Source organism: Gallinula chloropus, assembly GCF_964237585.1.
Source record: "Gallinula chloropus genome assembly, chromosome: 7".
Classification (NCBI taxonomy): Eukaryota; Metazoa; Chordata; class Aves; order Gruiformes; family Rallidae; genus Gallinula; species Gallinula chloropus.
In genome coordinates this window covers 10503062-10521733 of record NC_140092.1, presented here as the reverse complement: position 1 = coordinate 10521733, position 18672 = coordinate 10503062, and positions in this window count along the sequence as shown.

Genomic DNA, 18672 nt, shown 5'->3' with positions numbered 1-18672 from the left:
ATTTCTCAGTAGCAGAGGATTGTAAGTGATACCATAGCTTCAGTGGACTGCCAAAGGACACTTGATGTTTGGGTCATCTGGTTACATCAGCCAATTGTGCAAAGAGTTGTGCTGCCCCTTGGCTCTACCAAGGATAGTATGATTTGAGAGAACCGTGTCTTACTTAAACAATGTGGGAGGAATGCTGCCTACTCGGCCAATATGTATCAGGAGTCAGGGTGCTCTTGGCCTATCTATGCCGCTGACACTGGCCAAGGGTCAAGCTGTCAAATGGCACAGTGAGTGTTAATACGCTGGTATCGATGGCCTTTTCTATTCTTACATCTAAATTCTTCTTGGTAAGTACAAAGAACTTCTGAAGTATAAATATTTTTAGTTATAAATAGCAATTTGAACTGATAATAAGAATGAAGTTGTTCTGCAGATAACTTCTATTTTCCCTTTCTGTAAATCAATAGAAATAAACTACATTTAGCACAAATTTGTACACACTAAGAAATGTTTTGGTAACTGTTTCGTTAAAAAAATTAAATCTAATAAATATTTGCAAAATTTTCTATATATTAATTTTCTGCATGTTTCTGTTTTTTTTTTTTTTTAATGACAATTCTATTACTAAGAAAAGAAGAATGGAAATTATAAATAATGATATTGCCAACAGCAATTTCAAGGTGATTGCAAAAATTTTTGATGTAAATTGTGGTTCAAGTAGATTTTAGAATGAACACACAAAGACTTCTCAGTCAACAAGTGCCCTGTGTAGAAAACAATTAGGAAATATTGTTATATATTTTTATGTTTCCACTGAAAAATGGTAGCATTTCTCTTTATTCAACCAACTCAAAATGACAAAATAGTTCTACACAGATTATCTAAGAGATGATTCATTATGGTTCATAATGACAACATACACATAATTAACAACATAAGTGTCCAGCTACTGAAATATAAACATTACATTTCAGATGGATTTTGAAAAAAGGAAATGCATATTTAATAGCTAGAAAACTTCACACTGATTGATTTTTGAAGACATGAATGCCTTAATTGTTTTTGTCTTCCCACAGTCTTAGTGTCCACTTTTGAGAACTCTGCTACAAAGCAATGAGTGAGACCAGTAAACAGTTGCTGATACATGTGTGTTTAGAAGTGAAAAAGATAGATGGAAGAGGGATCTTGTTATTTCTCGATAAAATTGATAGGATTGCTCCTATATAAGTCACTATCAAGTCTTTGAATTCTCTGTCTATCCAGGTGAACATCTCACTGCAATGTCTGAGTCTTTTCTGTCAAAACATGAGTGCTGCATCACAGAACCTCTTCAGTATCGCTTTTTTCAAGGAACTCTTTTTCAGTGACTGGACATAAAGAAGAAGTAGCCATTACTGATAATTGCATAACATTGGACACTGAAGAGGATGCATTCATATCCTTCATGTGATTACTACTAACAGCACAAACATGTTGCTCTATCAATACTGTTGATACTGACCTTTATTCAATCAGTCTGTGAAAGCCTGGGACTGATAAATGGTGCAGGTGGGTCAAAAGATGTTCTAAAACAAGAGTCCCTGGATCAAAACTCTCTGAGAGAGTACCCAGGTCAGTGGGTCTGTGCCTGAGGATTACAGTAAAAGGAATAAAATTGTAACCTGGTCATGGTACCTTATGATTTTAAAAATCTGTCTTGTTTTAAGTTGTTTTGTTTCAAGCTGTAAGCTATGAAAATAAATAATATTTTTTCTTCAAGTTGAGTTTCTAAAGTGGTATTTTTGGCTCAGCTTAATATTTCCAATCCATTCCAAATTGAATTGTCATATATTAATAATAGAAGTTTAGAAAAAAAAATCTCAATATTGATACCTTATTGACTTTTTTTCTAGAAAGTGAAAAAGCATTTGAGATAAGTACAATTTCTACTTGTTAGGATACTGTTTTCTAAAAGCTGTGTGAAATATCCTGGTTTTAAAAAAGAGAAAATATTCTGCTAGTCAGTCAACATCAAGTATCAGCTTTCTCCCTGAGTGATATTGAAGAAAAATTATTTCCTTGCTGGAAAGCTACATGTCCTCAGTTCAGCATTAGGGGTGACATTTTCATATAGTATATTTGGTGTCAAACATAAGTCACATCAGTGTCAACAACTATGAGATCTCTTTGGGAAGCATTACAGATCAAAATATTAGCATTCATTATTTTTACACATCAAACAGTTGTTCTCAGAAAGTCAAAGTGGAATAAGGAAGTCAAGGAAGATGGATAAAAAACCTGTAAAAGGATGCTTCGTCTGCATGAAAATGCTGTCTGAGACCAAAATGTGTCATAATGACTACTAATGAGATGATGTACTAAGAGAGAATAAAAAAGAGGCCCTAGTAATGATTATAAAGAGATTCAAATAGGACCTGTTTAAACTATGAAGAGAATGATCAATGAATTAAGTATCATTCAAGACAAGTAAGATCAGCAAAGGTGAGTCCCAAATGGTAGCTCAGACTATCTAACAAGATCTGATAATTAATAATGACAACTGTGGCAGAATTTTCTACAGTTAATAAACAAATCTTATCAGAGCCTTAGTTAAGAGGTTGTTTGCAGAGGATTTTCTCCTTCCTGAGTCAAAACAAGAGACAGTACTGAAAATAGAATAAATATAGAAGATGCATTAAAATTTTAGGTTTAAATAAATGACTTGGTAGGTCAGCAATTAAAAAACAGGTAAAAGTAGAATACTGTTTCATTTGTTATTATAATATTATACAATTGAAAGTTCTTTGTATTATTTTTGCTGGAATGTGAGGTTAGCAATGAAATTCCTTAGACCTGTTTTGTGAAAGAATAAAAGCAGCACAAGAAATAAAATAAAATAAATAATAAAAAGAATAAAAAAAATCCTACCAGAACTTACAGTTTGACTCATGTTAAAGAGTTCAGCTTCTCTGAATCATAATTTTACTATTTACCATTATAATAATTCTTCTCTTATTATGATTCTGCATTTCTCCTATGTCATGACCAGCCGTTTTTGCAACCTGCTTATTAGTCAACTTTCATCTGCATTGCTATCTTCAAAAATTTTAATGAAATAAACTTAATTGGCTTTACATCTATTATACCAGTATTTGAAGAAAGTTTTTTGGACCAAAATGACAAAACATGTTTTCTTTCCTTGTCTTCTAAGCCTTAAACTCTTCTGAAGCATGTGGATATACTTCCAGAGATGCTAGAAAGGGAAATAATTGTGTTAATCTGTACTTTGACATAGACATGAGAGAAGCAGATAGTCGTGATAAGATCATGTATGTACTTTAAAATAAGCTGCAGATGGCAGATTCCTGGCTTTTTCAAATCAGGACTCTGAGGAGTTTGTATCAGCAGTTTTTAGACCAAGTTTTTGTTGAAGCAATATCTATTTGCCAGAAGCCTCAAACTCACTCAAGAGTAGCTACCTATGGGTTATTATGTTCCTACAATTTTTAGAAGCCAGTACTGTTTCACTGGCTAAATGGATTATTTTTACTTCTGGTGCAGTGCTATTGCACTCCGTTCTAGTGTTGTTTTTGCACTTGTAGTATTTGTGTTTGCACAAAATTGGTTGTACATCACTGGCCAGTGTATTGAACAGGTTTAGTCATGCATAGCTATTGATTATCTTAATTTGTATTTTCACAGTGTCACACCTGGCTCAGTAACACCTCTCTAGATACCATTCATTCCTGAGAATGGAGTTTTTCACTTCTGAGTCCATATAGCACCTATTGGTTATGTCTTTCATAACCTCTCTTACACTCTATTAAGGAAGACCATTGTATGGATATTCCATTTGCAGTTGGTTTGGACTGGACAAAAAGAGGCAGGGTTTTTTTTTAAATCAAATAAATACTGCTCCTACAGATGAAATCTTGCTTTCTTCAGAGTCAGAGAAAAGATTCTACAGTTTTCAGTAAAGATAGAATTTTTCTTTATGTATTTAATATGGAAGACATTTGACTGGCATACTCTGCATTAGCATTCTTCAGCCTTATCAAATGCCTGTAAAGTTAATACTTATGAGCTGTTAGAGAGGTATATCCTGACAGCTGTTGAATGTCTTCAGTTCCCAACTCCACTGAAGCTGAAGGGACTTACAAACACTCAGCATAGGATTATCTCTGTAATGATTAAAAGAAAAAGAGAAAAATAAATCCTTGAAGGCATTGCAAAATTTTGACAGAAGATATGGTGAGCTATTATTGATTTGTACCCATTTCAGGACTAAAAGTGTCCTAACCTTCTTAAATATTACTCGAATTTGTGTAATTTCCATTTTTGTATTGCTGAAAAACAGTGTAGCAATGTGTATATATGACAGGAAAAGTAAGAGTGATATTAATTCACTTAAATTCTACCTTGCAGTTAAATAGGATGCTGATCTACCCTTTCCAAAGAGTGACACAAACGGAACAGAAAATGTCCAAAGGACTTTGCAATTCATCAGGTGTAATGGCCAAGAAAAAAAATTATTTACAGTACTCACACTTCACAGACACAGTGGCAGTAGACTGAACTACGATCTTTTTATAGAGTTTGGAATTAGCTTTCAATTTGAAATCAATAACCTGTTGTATGAGGTCACTGTTTAGTAATCCCTAGAATGCTTTGTGACAGTCTTTCTGATAGATCTGAGTGCGAGAGAGCTTCATAGGCTTTATCTGGTGATAATGAATTGACTGAAAAGTGAAGAGCTCATGAGGCATTATCTGTCTAGTAGATATTCCTTCACTGCCTGAGGACTTCATCATATCTGTATGGTTTCCATATGGCACTTATGGTTATGTGATTTGCTGCTTTAAAAGCAGATGTGGTTTATAGCAAAATAAATAAGAATATACAGAATAAACAAAACAAGAGAGCTATAATTCTTTCTGGCTGCTCATTACACTATCAAAAGTTAGGTTAATAAGACTTCTTAGTGATAAAATTAATCTTCTATAATTAAACTGTATTTATAAATTACATTCATAATTTCAATGGGATTGTGTTCTTACATTCATTCTGAGACTTCCCTCACATTATCGTGCAACAGCGTGAAAAAATGCTAAAATAATCTTTTCTTCCAGTGTCTGAATATGTAATATAGGTTAATAATTGTATTATGTAGGGTACCTGAAAAATATATTTAGAATATGAAACACTAAAAGTGGTAGAATTAAAGACCGTAACTCGGTCACTGCTTCAGGTAATTATTTCTTAGCAATATGGAAAATAAAATCTATGGATCCTCTAGATAGTACCTGGTTCATCTTCTGAGTCTTAAAAAGCATCAAATATGCCTTAGTAATTCCTATCAGATGTTTGTATAAATTAAAATATAGGGAAATGTACTGATGGGGTATATCCTTAGTTAACTTCTATTGACATTCATTTGTGCTTATAGAGAGAAGTTAACAGCCTTAAACTTAAATTTTCCTTGCTGATTTTTAGTCTCCCTACTTCCTATTCTCCTTTAGTGGCTGAAAAGAATTATTCTCCTCATTCCTGCTTGCATCTAACTTAACCTAAAAGTTTTGGTTTATCTCCTTGACTGCTCTTCATTTTCACCTCATTTGTTTCCAAGCATGTGTCTACATCTACTCAGGCCAGTTTTTTCAGGTTCCACTGTCATAAATGAAAAATAGCTTGTGTGAAGCTGTTTCAGATTTGTACTTAAAACAGTGTCGACAATACAGAGATGTTTTTGTCAGAGCAGTGCTTACACAGAGCCAAGGCCTTTTCTGCTTCTCACCCTGCCCCACCAGCAAGTGGCTGGAGATGCACAAGGAGTTGGGAGGGGACCCAGCTGGGACAGCTGACCACAGGGATATTCCATATCATGTGATGTCATGTTCAGCATATAAAGCTGGGGGAGGAAGAAGGAATGGGTGGATTCTTGGAGTGATGGCATTTGTTTTAAGTAATCATTACACATGATGTAGCCCAGTTTTCATGGAGAGAGCTGAACTTCCTTGCCAGTGGGAACTAGTGAATTAATTCCTTACTTTGTTTTGTTGGCATGCATGGCTTTTTCTTTACTTATTAAACTGTCTATCTGAACTCATGAGTTTTCTCACTTTTCCAATTCTTTCCCCCACCCTGGAAAGAGAGTGAGTGAGTGGCTGCATAGTACTTAGTTGCTGGCTGGGGTTACATCATGACAGTACTTTAAATGTGCACAATGTTGGGCTCAAAGGATTCAAGGCAATGTCAGACTTGATTGAAAGGAGCTGGTTAGAATTTACAGCTATTAGTTGCTGTTTAGCTGTTAATTGGCAGGCTCCTGTGTTTGCCATGGAGTTTGCTTGCCCTGCTTTAGAGTCTAGTGTTTATTTTTACATTTGCTGCTATATCTGCTGGCAATAAAAGTTTGCTCCAGAGCAGATATATCTTTAAGTGTCCATGTCTGTGGTTATGTCTATGCTGCAGCGTACTTCTGAAGGGACTGTGGCCCAAGGATAAGCCCACTCTGGAGAAGGTAGACCTTAAAGTGTCTGTGACTGTTAGATAATTCCATGCTGCAGGAGGTACACTTTGAAGCACTAGTAGTTGTTAATGAGTTTATCCTGTAGCATCTCAACACAGCAAGTACAACCCTGTACAAAACCAGTACATGCTAGTTCATGGGATGTAATGCATGGTTAAAATCAGATGAAGTTCATTGCTCTTATAGAAATCCTCTTGTGAGTTCTTCATTTATCATACTCTGTGTTGGGCTGAGTCATGTATTCACGCCCTGTCATGCTGGTCTGGCTAACTCAGAGAAGCATTCACACTTATTAATGCACTTGGTTGTTGATAGCTTTCTAAAAGAAAGTCCACCCTCTCATGCTCTTCCTGTTGAGATACAGTCAGCTTCTTTGCAACAGCTGTGGGCAGTCACAACCTTCATTATTCCCTGAGGCACAGGGTAATTAGGAATATTTTGACTTAATAATATTTTTAAATATATGTTTGACAGATAATATTAAACCAAACTATTATTGTTAACAGTAATCACAGTCATAACAATATAGATAAATAGCTTCTTTTCAAGATATCCAAGACACCAGCATAAAGTTGTGGGGATCCAGCTCATGCTGTAGGATTGCTTAGAATTTGCAATTCTGGATTAAAAACGTTTTATATTTTACTCCCCTTCTGTATTTCTGAATTCACAGAAAAATCTCTGCCATTGCAGATAGGTGGAAGAGAAGGAGTAAAGTAGCAAACTGAGCTGTCAGCACAGGTGAGCATGGAACTTACATCCGCAGAGTATCGGAGACGAAACCTATCACCATTATTATCCCAGAGGGGCTATGCAATGGTCAGATGCATAATACACCTTCTAAAACTGTGACAGGTGTATAAAAATGTTAACTGCAACTGCAGTCTTTTCCAATAGCTTTACTTCAGTAGATTTCTTTCAAGTAAAAATAAATAAATAAGTAACCCCCCCTACAAATAAAATTATGATTTCAAAGGAAAAGCAGCATACTCTTTTCAATATCCACAGAATATGAATCTGTTTAAATTGCAAGTAACTAATTGAAATATGCAGAGCTAATTAATGGTGTTAACAGTATCAGTAGAGAAAACTACAGAGATGTATAAAACAAGAAAAGTAACCTGTGTTAAACCACAATATCGAATAGTGTGGTATGGCCTCTTGTGAGAAAGATGTTATCATGTTCTGTGTAAAGCATGCTCATCAGAAAGCAAGTAGTTATTTTACCTTGTGCCAGGCTTTGTGGGAGGGATATGGAAAGATGATAATACAGTGGTTGAGGTCCTGGCCTACATTTCTTAAAAAGAAAGGGTTTTTTAGTTTTTCAAGGTCAATAAATAGACCCAAGCGCAGAACTTTTTTTTTTTTGTTGTTATGAAATGTATCTGTATAAACATGGACTTTTAATGTTAAATGTATAAGAACTTTGACTGCAAATATGTTATATTGAGCTGATACACTATTTCATACAAAATGGAATAGTACTTTATTTTAAGTAAGTTGTTAAATGTGTAAGTATTCTACTGTTTTTAGTCTGCAGGTTCAAAATATTTCTAGAATGCTTTTCACGTGCATGCACACACAACATTCCAGAACAATTATTTTGTCTTTACAGAATCAGATATTTTTATTCAGTATTTCTGCTAAAACAGTAAGCATTGTAGTGATAACATGCAGGTGTTTTGCAGAAAATAATGCCTTTAAAAAAAAAATAAAATCAACATATATGGTATTAGCCTGCATTTTTGTATTTGTTAGCTGTGTTGTTTTCATAATGAAGTTTTCAGTTGTATATTTCCTATTCAGATTAAGGTGATAATAAAAAGGTAGGTATCTGTCCTTATTCTGGACAGGAAAGAGCTAACCTCCCCAACCAGTCAGCACAGGTGAGCTGAGTTATCCCGGACTGTTTTCCACACAATTTGACATCACTCCCTTATAAAAAGTATCTTGGAATAAAAAAATAATAATTAAAAAAAAAAGTTTTCTAAGCTAATTGGTAGAACTATTATGACAGTAATTCCTAATAATGTGATCTAGTCTGTGACATTGGTATAGAGTATAGGTGATCTTATCTAGAATTCAAACAAGAATTATAACATAGCTTCTATAGTCTACTAAAATTTTTAGAGTGAAATTAAGACTATAGTGGTGAATCTAATAATATTCCAGCAATATGATGCCACAAAGTACAATTATAGATTGTATATTGTGGTGGTTTCACCCTGGCTGGAGGCCAGACACCCACCAAATTGTCCCCTTTTCAGCTGGACAGGGGAGAAAATATATATTGAGGGGCTTAAGTGTCGAGATAAGGACAGGGAGAGATCATTCTGCGAATAGTGTCATGGGCAAAATAGACTCAACCATGGTCTTCTCCATGGGCTGCAGGACCATCTTTCTGGCACCTGGAGTATCTCCTCCCCCCCCACTTCCTTCACTGGCCTTGGTGTCTGCACAGTTTCTTACATCTTCTCACTCCCTTCTCTGCTGGCAAAAAGCAGGTGCTATTTTTTTATTTTTCCTCTTAATGTGATTTCCAGAGGTGTTATGACTGTTGCTGATGGGCTTGGCCTTGGTCAGTGGTGGGTCTGGCCTTGATCCCAGTGGGTATTTACACTGTCATGCATGGGGGAAGCTTCTATCTGCTTCTTGCAGAAGCCACCCCTACAGCACCCCTTCCACCACCAGCTCAGCCATGCAAAAGCACAACATTTATACATGAATGTTAGTACTCTTGAAGTATCAAACTTTCAATTCTCCATGCCATTGATCTCCTTTTCATTAGCTGAAAAACCCTCCAAAATCCACCTATATTCAATCATACAGCAATAAAATATAAACAGTCCTGATATTTATTTATTTGTTTTTAGTTTTGCAGAAGGATAGAATAGCAACATTTGACTTTACCAACGTTTGATGAATAGGCCCTTGACATTTGAATAACAGGTACTTGACCTGAATAAATGTTGGCAAACTGTAGAGTTAGACTTTGAACTTTTACATATTTAAGCACATGCTTAGTCCACTAATCTAATTTCTGCTACGAGAGAACACTAAAATTTAATTGCTCTTCATCCAGCTTTGAGAACGGTACATTTTCTTCTGTTGTATGCATTCCTCAAAAGCTGTAGGTCTTTTCTCATGGTAAGTAGTTTTTGCAGCAATTTTTAAAATAATTATCCAAATTTGAACATTTGGACTCTATTTTCCTGAGAAGCATGGAGTCAAGATAATGTCCCCTCCCATCTCAGTGAGATTGGATTAAAGGACCTTTAAATGTCACTTGCAACCCACAGCTTTCTGTGATTCTATTGTGAAAGATATAGTCAGTTACAAAAAGAAAGGGCTTTTTTTTTTTTCCCTAAGGATGGAGAAGGAGTAAAACCAGTAAAACTCATGGATATAGAAGCCTCATTTAGAAGCTTGTCAGGGTAATTAGTGATGGTGCCAACAAAATACCTGCCCTGGTTAGTAAACACTTCCTGTTCCTCATTAACCAAATTATTTTCAGGTCATATATCATACCTCTGACAATAAAGCCACTTTCATGGTTAATTGCTTAAATAAATGCGCAATTAATGTCTGGTAATGGGATTATGAATCTGTGTAGAAATAATATTGTAACAACATGGACAAGTTGCCTTGATAGGCGGTATGTAATTAATATACACAATGAATGTTGTTTGGTTTCTGTTGTTATTGGTTTTAATTGCATTAAAGAAACTATAATTTGCTTTATATATAAAAATAATTTAGCTCTTTCAGGAACTACAGGACAGTTTTATATGAACCTTTAGAAGGTTGAATATACTGCTAATTCATTACTTACCTAACCAAACACAAAAGGGTAAGTAATTTCTGCTACAAAAATGAATCATATAAATGTTGTGGAGTTAAAATCATGGCATAATTTTAATAGTAATATTTATATATTGATAAGTTTGTGTTTAGGGATTCTTTGTATTGTTTGGGGGATTTTATTTTATTTTATTTTATTTTATTTTATTTTATTTTATTTTATTTTATTTTATTTTATTTTATTTTATTTTATTTTATTTATGTTGCAACAATATTGACGGGGCAAAAAAATATCTTAGTGTTTTCATACTGAAAACTATTTTCTTTATTTTTCTTTTCTAAATTTGACTTCCTTTCACTCTTTTTTTAAGGAAGAGATATCAAAGTTTGTGGGACTAAATCATGATTCTGTTTAGTTATTTAGAGTTTTGCACATGATTTAAAGGGAATTCAGAAGCATAACATTTTTCCAGTCCTTTACAGGGTACAAAATAATGTACTATTAATTACAATAAGCACAATTTGCATTAATATAATAAAAAAATTGTATGTGGAAGCAGTTTCTAAGAAATATTGATTAAAAATATTGGTTTATTCTCTGTCACCTTTAACCTTTGGATAGGTAATCCTGTTTTCTGGTAATGTGTAAAGACAAAGTTGCCTAAAATGTGCTGGAAGACAAAGTTCCCTTACAGTTGTTTGGATGGGTGGTAAAAGCTCTGTTCATTTCCAATTAAAAATAGATGCTGTAGGAAATGTTTTGGAACTGCTGAAGAATGTTCATGTGAATATGTAAAGAATGAAGAAACATGGTCTTTTTTTCTTTAACTCTAAGAAATGGAATATTAGACGCGAGGCTAAAATGCAATAAGCTAAATGGAATACCTCAAACAAACAAGCAAACAAAACTCCCCAAAACAGCTTAAATTCCCACACCATTCAAGATATCAAAGATCAAATAAATTGAAAGAAAGCGATTACATGGGAATTATGTTTGATGCAAAGGAATAACATGGAAAGGCCAGGACTGGTTCTTCACAGAAATTTTTAATTATTCGAAATGCCAAATACATTGTGCAAGGTTTACCTATGTTAAGCCAGAGTTAATATCTAGAGAAACAGAAATTTCAAAGTCCTATATGTAACAAGTGATCTTATCTAAAACAAAGACAGGATTATTTATAATTCTTTTCCAGAAATAGAGGTAATACAGTTTGTGTGGGTTCATGGAAGGTACTGCGTGTATAAGCTTATGTTATTTTTATCAAAAGCAATAAAGCTGCAATGCAATATATTAATTCTTACAAGTAAAGTTAATCTTATCATAGACTGTGGATTACTAAACTTCAACCTTAACATTGTTTCATTTCTAAGTAGAAGATTTTTGAGAAAATATTGCTTGATAAAAATTGCTGCCATATTAAAATATGATACAAAATAAAGATTTACTAGTTCCTCCTGCAAACAATGTTCCTTAGAGGGGTTACAATAATTCAGAAATCAAGACTGGATATTGAAAATATACAAAAGAAAACAAATGGCTGGTTTAATGTTATACAGAGGAAACCTGTGATTAGAAAATTTGTTAAATAGACAAATGTAATAAGAATATGTTAGGATAATTAGCTGCAGATTAAAAACTCAGCAGACAATGTGTTAAGAGTGTTGAAATAAATATTAATAAAAATGACATCTGAAACATAATACAAGCAAAGAGTTGTCTCTCATCATTACAATAGAGGTTGCGGTTACATCACTTCACTTATGAGTTACACAGTATAAATTGGTTTCTATTTTATCAATGATAAATTATTTGTGATTACAGCTTTACATAGGTATTCCCTAGACATCAAGTTAATGGAGTTAGGTCAAACTTCCATCTTGTGGTCTTTTTTCTTCAGCCTCTACAATATCTGCCATACAAAGTCTCAAATATACACAAAGATACAGACAAATGTACAACAGAGTTGTTGGTTCTTCCTGTTACTGGCATTGAAGATGTTAGACTAAAGCTTCATTTAGAACCATGTTATTCAGCTATTTTACTAACAGTATTAAAAAAAACCCCAAAAAAAACAACCTAACCCAACCAAAAAATCATGCCCTCCCCTGAAGCCCCCCTAAAATTTACTAATTATGACAGTGAAATTTTGTATTAAGCTAGTCACCATTTTTAAGACCTAGCATTGTGTCTTTTTAAGAGACGTAAGAAATAGATGCTTATAATTTATTTTAATATGATAGTCAAATGGTTATAGTCAGAGTTATGGCAATGAAAGAATAATTCTAATGCTTTAATTCAGAGGTGAAAGTACATAAAGAGAGAGAACTCCTCTAGATATCACTGTGAGGAGTTGGGGAACCAGAAATTCTGAGAAATTCAGGTCCTAGATCAGTTTATAAATTTACATATAGAAGCATTTCTTTGTTAATCCAAAATCGCTTTGTAAAAGGAAAGTTCACAGAACCTCCGTTGCAAAACCTTACTAATGAGGCTATGCTCGTTTTGGCAACTTGCTTTCTGAAAGTCAAAAAGCAATCAGAGAACTAGTAAAAAAAATCTTGTCCTTGATCATCTACCTGAGGTTCACATATATTTTCTTTTCAACTTACAAAAAAACAGTCTAGTGGATAACTGCTGAAAAAAACAGATAGTTATACTATCAATCAGAAATGAGTGAAGAAAATTTTCTGGTTAGTAACCACAATAGCTATTATAAAGTAATGAACTGAAAACGGAGTTTACTTCTGAAGTCAGAAATGTATCAATCATAAAAATAATTGATCTTGTAGCTGGGTGATGACCCACTCATTTGTGTGAATTGCTTTAATCTAATCCTTAAATATCTTACACTGCTGGATAACTTTAAGACAACACATTCATTCATGTTCAGCCAAGAGACTTGTCTTTATAGTTTATAAATTTGCTCACAGCATGGAAAATATCCTAATATTGTTACCTAATGTGAAAGTAGAAATGTAATATATTGCATTCAACTTATCATTTTTTAGTTATATCAAATAGTAACTTGTGGTTCATAACATAATACAAAGAACAGGTTTCTTTATATAACCTAAAGGATGAAGAACCTTAATCATACTTACTTAATATATACATGGTAATTTCATAGGGAATTAGCAAAAGCTGGAGATGATAAAGTTCAGATAAATGAAATCAGATGTTTTGTGTTCAAATCTGAATTGCATCTTTAAGTAAAACTTACATTCTGTCATCGTTTATAAAGCATTCTGTTTGTCTACAAGGCATGTATGATTATTTTTTGCCTATCTGTAAATTGTTTATCCTTAAGACAATCTTAGAACCCACTCAAACATGGATTTGAAATAGAGTTTGAATTCTCAAACATAAAAAGTATCCATGAAATTGTCATGGAGAGGAGATACAGTTCATCAGGAAGGATATGTATATCAGCGAAGTACTCATCATCTACCTACGTCCAGACACATGCTTATCTTATGCTTATTTGAGCATTAAGCTATAGAAATTAAGTGCATTTAATGGCTTAAAAGGAACTTACATCCATTTCAAATATATTCCTCCCTTTAGTATTTTTTGTCAGATTATAAATTCTTCAATGCTACAAAGTAATGACTGTCACAGACTGTAATTGTAGTTGATGGCAAGATTGATTTTGTATGGAGAAGTTTTTTTATTTTTAGACACTATTGAGTATTTTATGAGGCAGAAAACCCCTTCATATCACCAGACCCAAAATTTACAGCAAGAAAGTAAAACCTAGTAATTTAAAACTTTTTGCTTCTTACTTCTGCTTTTATCATCTTGCTATTTCATAATTTCTCCTAGAAAAATGTGCATTAGTTACACATGGATTTCTGTTAATATTATAAAAGAATTCTGTTAATGTAAACTAAAGAATTTAGATTAATTAATAACTACATAAGGTGCTGAGTCTAGAAGTGAAAATGAATAAATAACTAAACTTCAATTTCCTTGTGGCAAAAGGGGATAGTACGGTATTCAAAGCGGTGAAAGACAGGTGGGAAAAAACCTCTCAGGTTACTAAATATAATTGGGAGGACTAAACTGGGATAGTGTACTCAGTTTTGTTTTGTGTATCTATCTACTTTCTGTAGAAAAAACCCCAAAACAACAAAAACAGCAAAACAACACTGATATGATTGAAGAAGAAAATAAATCGTAGACATATGTGTTGGAAGTCACATATGGCAACTCGTGATATTAAATGGTTTGAAGAAAGGCGTGGACTGATGAAGACAAAAAGTTGCTGGGGTAGGAGAACCTCTATCCACCCCACTCTTACCAGTTTGAGGCCAATACCAACAATAGATGGCTAGAGCCCAGAGAAGGATGATGAGTGGTTTTTCTCAGTGGTCAGTATTTGGACCAATGTTTTGTGACATCTATGTGGGATACATAGACACCCCCTGAAAGTTTGCTGGTAAGACCAAGCTGTGTGCTGCAGCCGACTCTCCGGATCGAAGGGATGCCATCCGGAGGAAAACTAAAGGAGATAAAATAGATCCACAACTGCCCTAATAAAACTTTTTATTGCATGTATTTTTCCAACAATTCTAATATTATTTTACATGGATTTTTATTAATTTTTAAAATCAGTTCTATTTAGTTAAAATGAAAGAGCTGAAGGTTATATAAGCTGTGTACAACGGCAGTGTTCACTACCAGTTCAATAAAAATCAAAGAACATTTAGCCTGTGAGAATTGTGTTTGGTGGGCATTCACGTAACAAAGCTCTATCAGTGAGATTTACCTTAACACTGTTATCAGGAAATTAGTCAATGCTGCTAATGTTACCTAGGTGCAGCAGGCAGATATATCTTATTATTCTTTTCTTATTATTACACACAAAGATATTAAATCACATAAACTTTTGGAACATTCTTATAAAAATTGTTTTTGCAGTATATAGTTTTAAAAACTCTTGGGATTAATTACACTTATTAAACCAAAACTTGTTTATTACCTGAATTCTTACAGGTTTTAAAGCCTAATGAGGTGCATTTCATATTTTTTTGTTTTAAAGTAATTATAGTCACAATCTTAAGAGTAGTCCACAACAATTTGTAATTTGAAAGGTTAGCAGGTATAACTTAACCACAGACAATTTTGTATCTCCCTGGTACTGTGCAGAATTCAGGGTAAACATTAATTATTCATGGAACAATTAGCTTTAATTAGCACTTTTGTAGAATCCCATATGGTTACAGACATCACCAGTTCACTAATGTAAACTATTTGAAAGAAGATAGCGTGGAAGATTGAAAAGCTTTACTGGTGTCAGTAAATGGCAAAAAGGAAAAACCCAAACCACATCAAAACAACTTCATATAAAAAAAAAGCAAACAAATAATCATGTAAAAATCCTGATTCTGACTTTTCTATTTCTGCATAAGACTATGCTTTTGTCTCAGCAAAAAAAATCCAAGAAGTAAACAGGGAAAAAAAATTCTCCTTTGGTGATCATACTGCTCACAGTTTAGTACAATTGTGTCTCATGATGCTACCACAGTGTTATGGAATACTTGCACAGTTGTTAGTTGTACCATCTTAGTATGCATACATTCAGCTTCCAGGAAAGCAAGTATTAATTATTTTATTTTTGGTGAGCTTTATATGTGTTAGAGGCCTCTGTTGTGGCTTTCTGTTCTTCTCTTAATCCTTCCAGCTTTTAGAGACAAAAGCAAAATGAACAAACCCCCCTCCCCCCCCCCCCCCCCACACACAAAAAAAACCCAAACCCAGAAGAAATAGCCATAGAAGAAGAGAGAAAAGAAAGTTTCAGATGTAATAAATCAGACTTTTAAAAGGAATGACTTCTTGAGCAGGGGAGATTGGACATTATTCTATCAATGGGAAAGGCTAGCACCTAGCAATTCGTATAATGGGATGACTCTATGTGAGATAAAGTGGTAGAACAAGCATGCTCTGGCTGCAGTTTGATAGGAGATTATTGGCTCAAGAGTACCAATGATACTAGATCAAAACTACAAGCAATAACATCATTTAAATCAATGATCTTAACTAAAACTACTGTGTTCACAGTTTTTCAGAGGAGGACTGAGCAGTTACATTGGTGTTTGTACAATTTTTATAGAATAAAAATCTTGGTCTTCCTATTGAAAAATCTCAGGCCATTGACAACTGCTTGTAATCCCTCTCCCCTTTTTCTTTAGAGAGATCATCAACTTTAGCTCTCAGAGGAAAACTGGAAGCCATAACATAACACCATAGAAGATTAATAGTTATTTTCTTCTTGTATAATGTTATTTATAACTTTTAATTTCTTATATCATAATTTTAGGTATACCATTGATGAGCATTTTCTGTATTTGTTTGGGCCATAAGAGTTTAACTAGGCAACATATCTGATTAGAATGTTAAAATAAGATGAACAGTAAATTTTGGCTACATATATGTATGTTATATTCCTTTTGCCCATAATAAGATTCAGAGTGTGTTACAGTAGAAATTTTCATTTTCTGGCATGATATAATGAGACATTTCATCAGAGATATCCAGACATAACACTTTTTCTAGGATGAAGTTGAGCACTTCTGCAACATTTTCAACACAAATCTCACTGCTTGTTTCTTTTCCTCTCATGAATCATGTCGCTCTGTGGAATGTGTGTTTGGGCCATGTGTATGGTAACATAGCAGGTACCATTAGGAAATTCCATCAAAATGACTGAACTCAAAAACAACTCCAAGCTAAAGGCAGACTGTTGACATAAAAGCCTAATGAATTTTAAGTATAGCTTATACCTAACCCTCTTATACTAAATAAAAAATATCTATAAAATTCTGGGCACATGGTGTCATTGCTATGTAAATAGAAGGCTACAAACACTGGCAGACCAGATACAGTTGCTTCCCATAACAACTATTGACCTTGAAAGCAGAATGCAGTAGCAGTAGGAATCTTCAACCCAAATTCTAATTTTCCAGGAATTGAAACTAACTAACCACAGGAAAAGCAAGCAGCTAACTAAAAGCATACCAGAATAAAGTGTGCCATCTCCAAGGCCCTTGTCTACATAAAGAGTTTGATATATGATCATTCTAAGCCACCAGCAATTCTGATAAACTGAGCATGTAACTGTATCTTGAATGACTTTCATGAATCAGCGTGTGCAGACAGGATATCCAAGATGAAGTGTTGTCATAGTGGTTTCACCAGATGATCTAGATACATAGAGATAAAGCTTAGCAACTTGTCAAATTTATGAGCTTATTTTGTATTATCTAATGTTAAAGAATAAAGCCACTGAGGAATTAGAAAAATAACATAACTTTAGGAGAAGAGCACAGTGTCAAGGTAGAAACAATGGCTCTTAATAGACAGAAAGAAAATAACTATAAGGATGTAAGAACTGATTTCCATTGAAAGGGACTAAACAGAAGGATGTGGTGGAGATAAATAGGAACTATACACACTTGGATTGACTGGAGCAGGAGCTGGTAAATGCCTCAAAGAAAAGAAAGATATCTGAAGGTAGCAAAAGCAATTCTACATCCAACATAGATACCTTCAGAAGAAAAATTAAATCCCCACGCAGGCAATCACTGATTAACTGTTGGTGAGTGGGGAGAAGTGGGCCAGAATGGCATATGTGGAATAAAAAAGACATTGGGACAGAATTTTTTTTTTTTGAAAGGAGGAAAAAAAAAAAGTTTAAATGTCTAAAAAGCCCAAGGGAACATGAATGAATTAAATCACAAATTACAATTTGCAAATGACCTGCAAACTGAATATGAAAGGTTGGATCACATCCTAAACATAAGTTATGTTCTGAAAGGACTTCATTTTAATGACAATCTGAGCATATTAAGGAATAGAATATGCTAAAGATAGAGTGAAGGAAGGAGATAAGGAAAGAACTTTTTTATATATACATGGAAAGATTATTAAAGATCATTGAAGTCTGCGACAATTGGAACATAGTTGTGAATAAGTGTTCCATGATCCACCCTTGTACAGCTAGAACTTAAACTGAAAATATTTGCCTCAGGACACTGCACTTTATAAGAATGGTGAACATGTTTTCTTTAACCACAGGTTCGTGTTAACAAATTATTATTCCTCACTATTATGCATGCAGGTAGCATTCAAAATAGTCCTGAGTGCAAAATTTCTGCTCCTATTTCATATATAAATGTACATATTGATTTATACTTAATGAAATACTAAATATGGAAAATACTATGAGAGGAATAAATTATTCAGAGTAAATTTGACAAACTGGTATAAAATAAATAATGCATCATAATTTATGGAAACACAGTTGAACTTAATTTATTCAAAAGTGACTGAATAATCCTTTATGAAAGTTAATTTTTTTCCACATTGA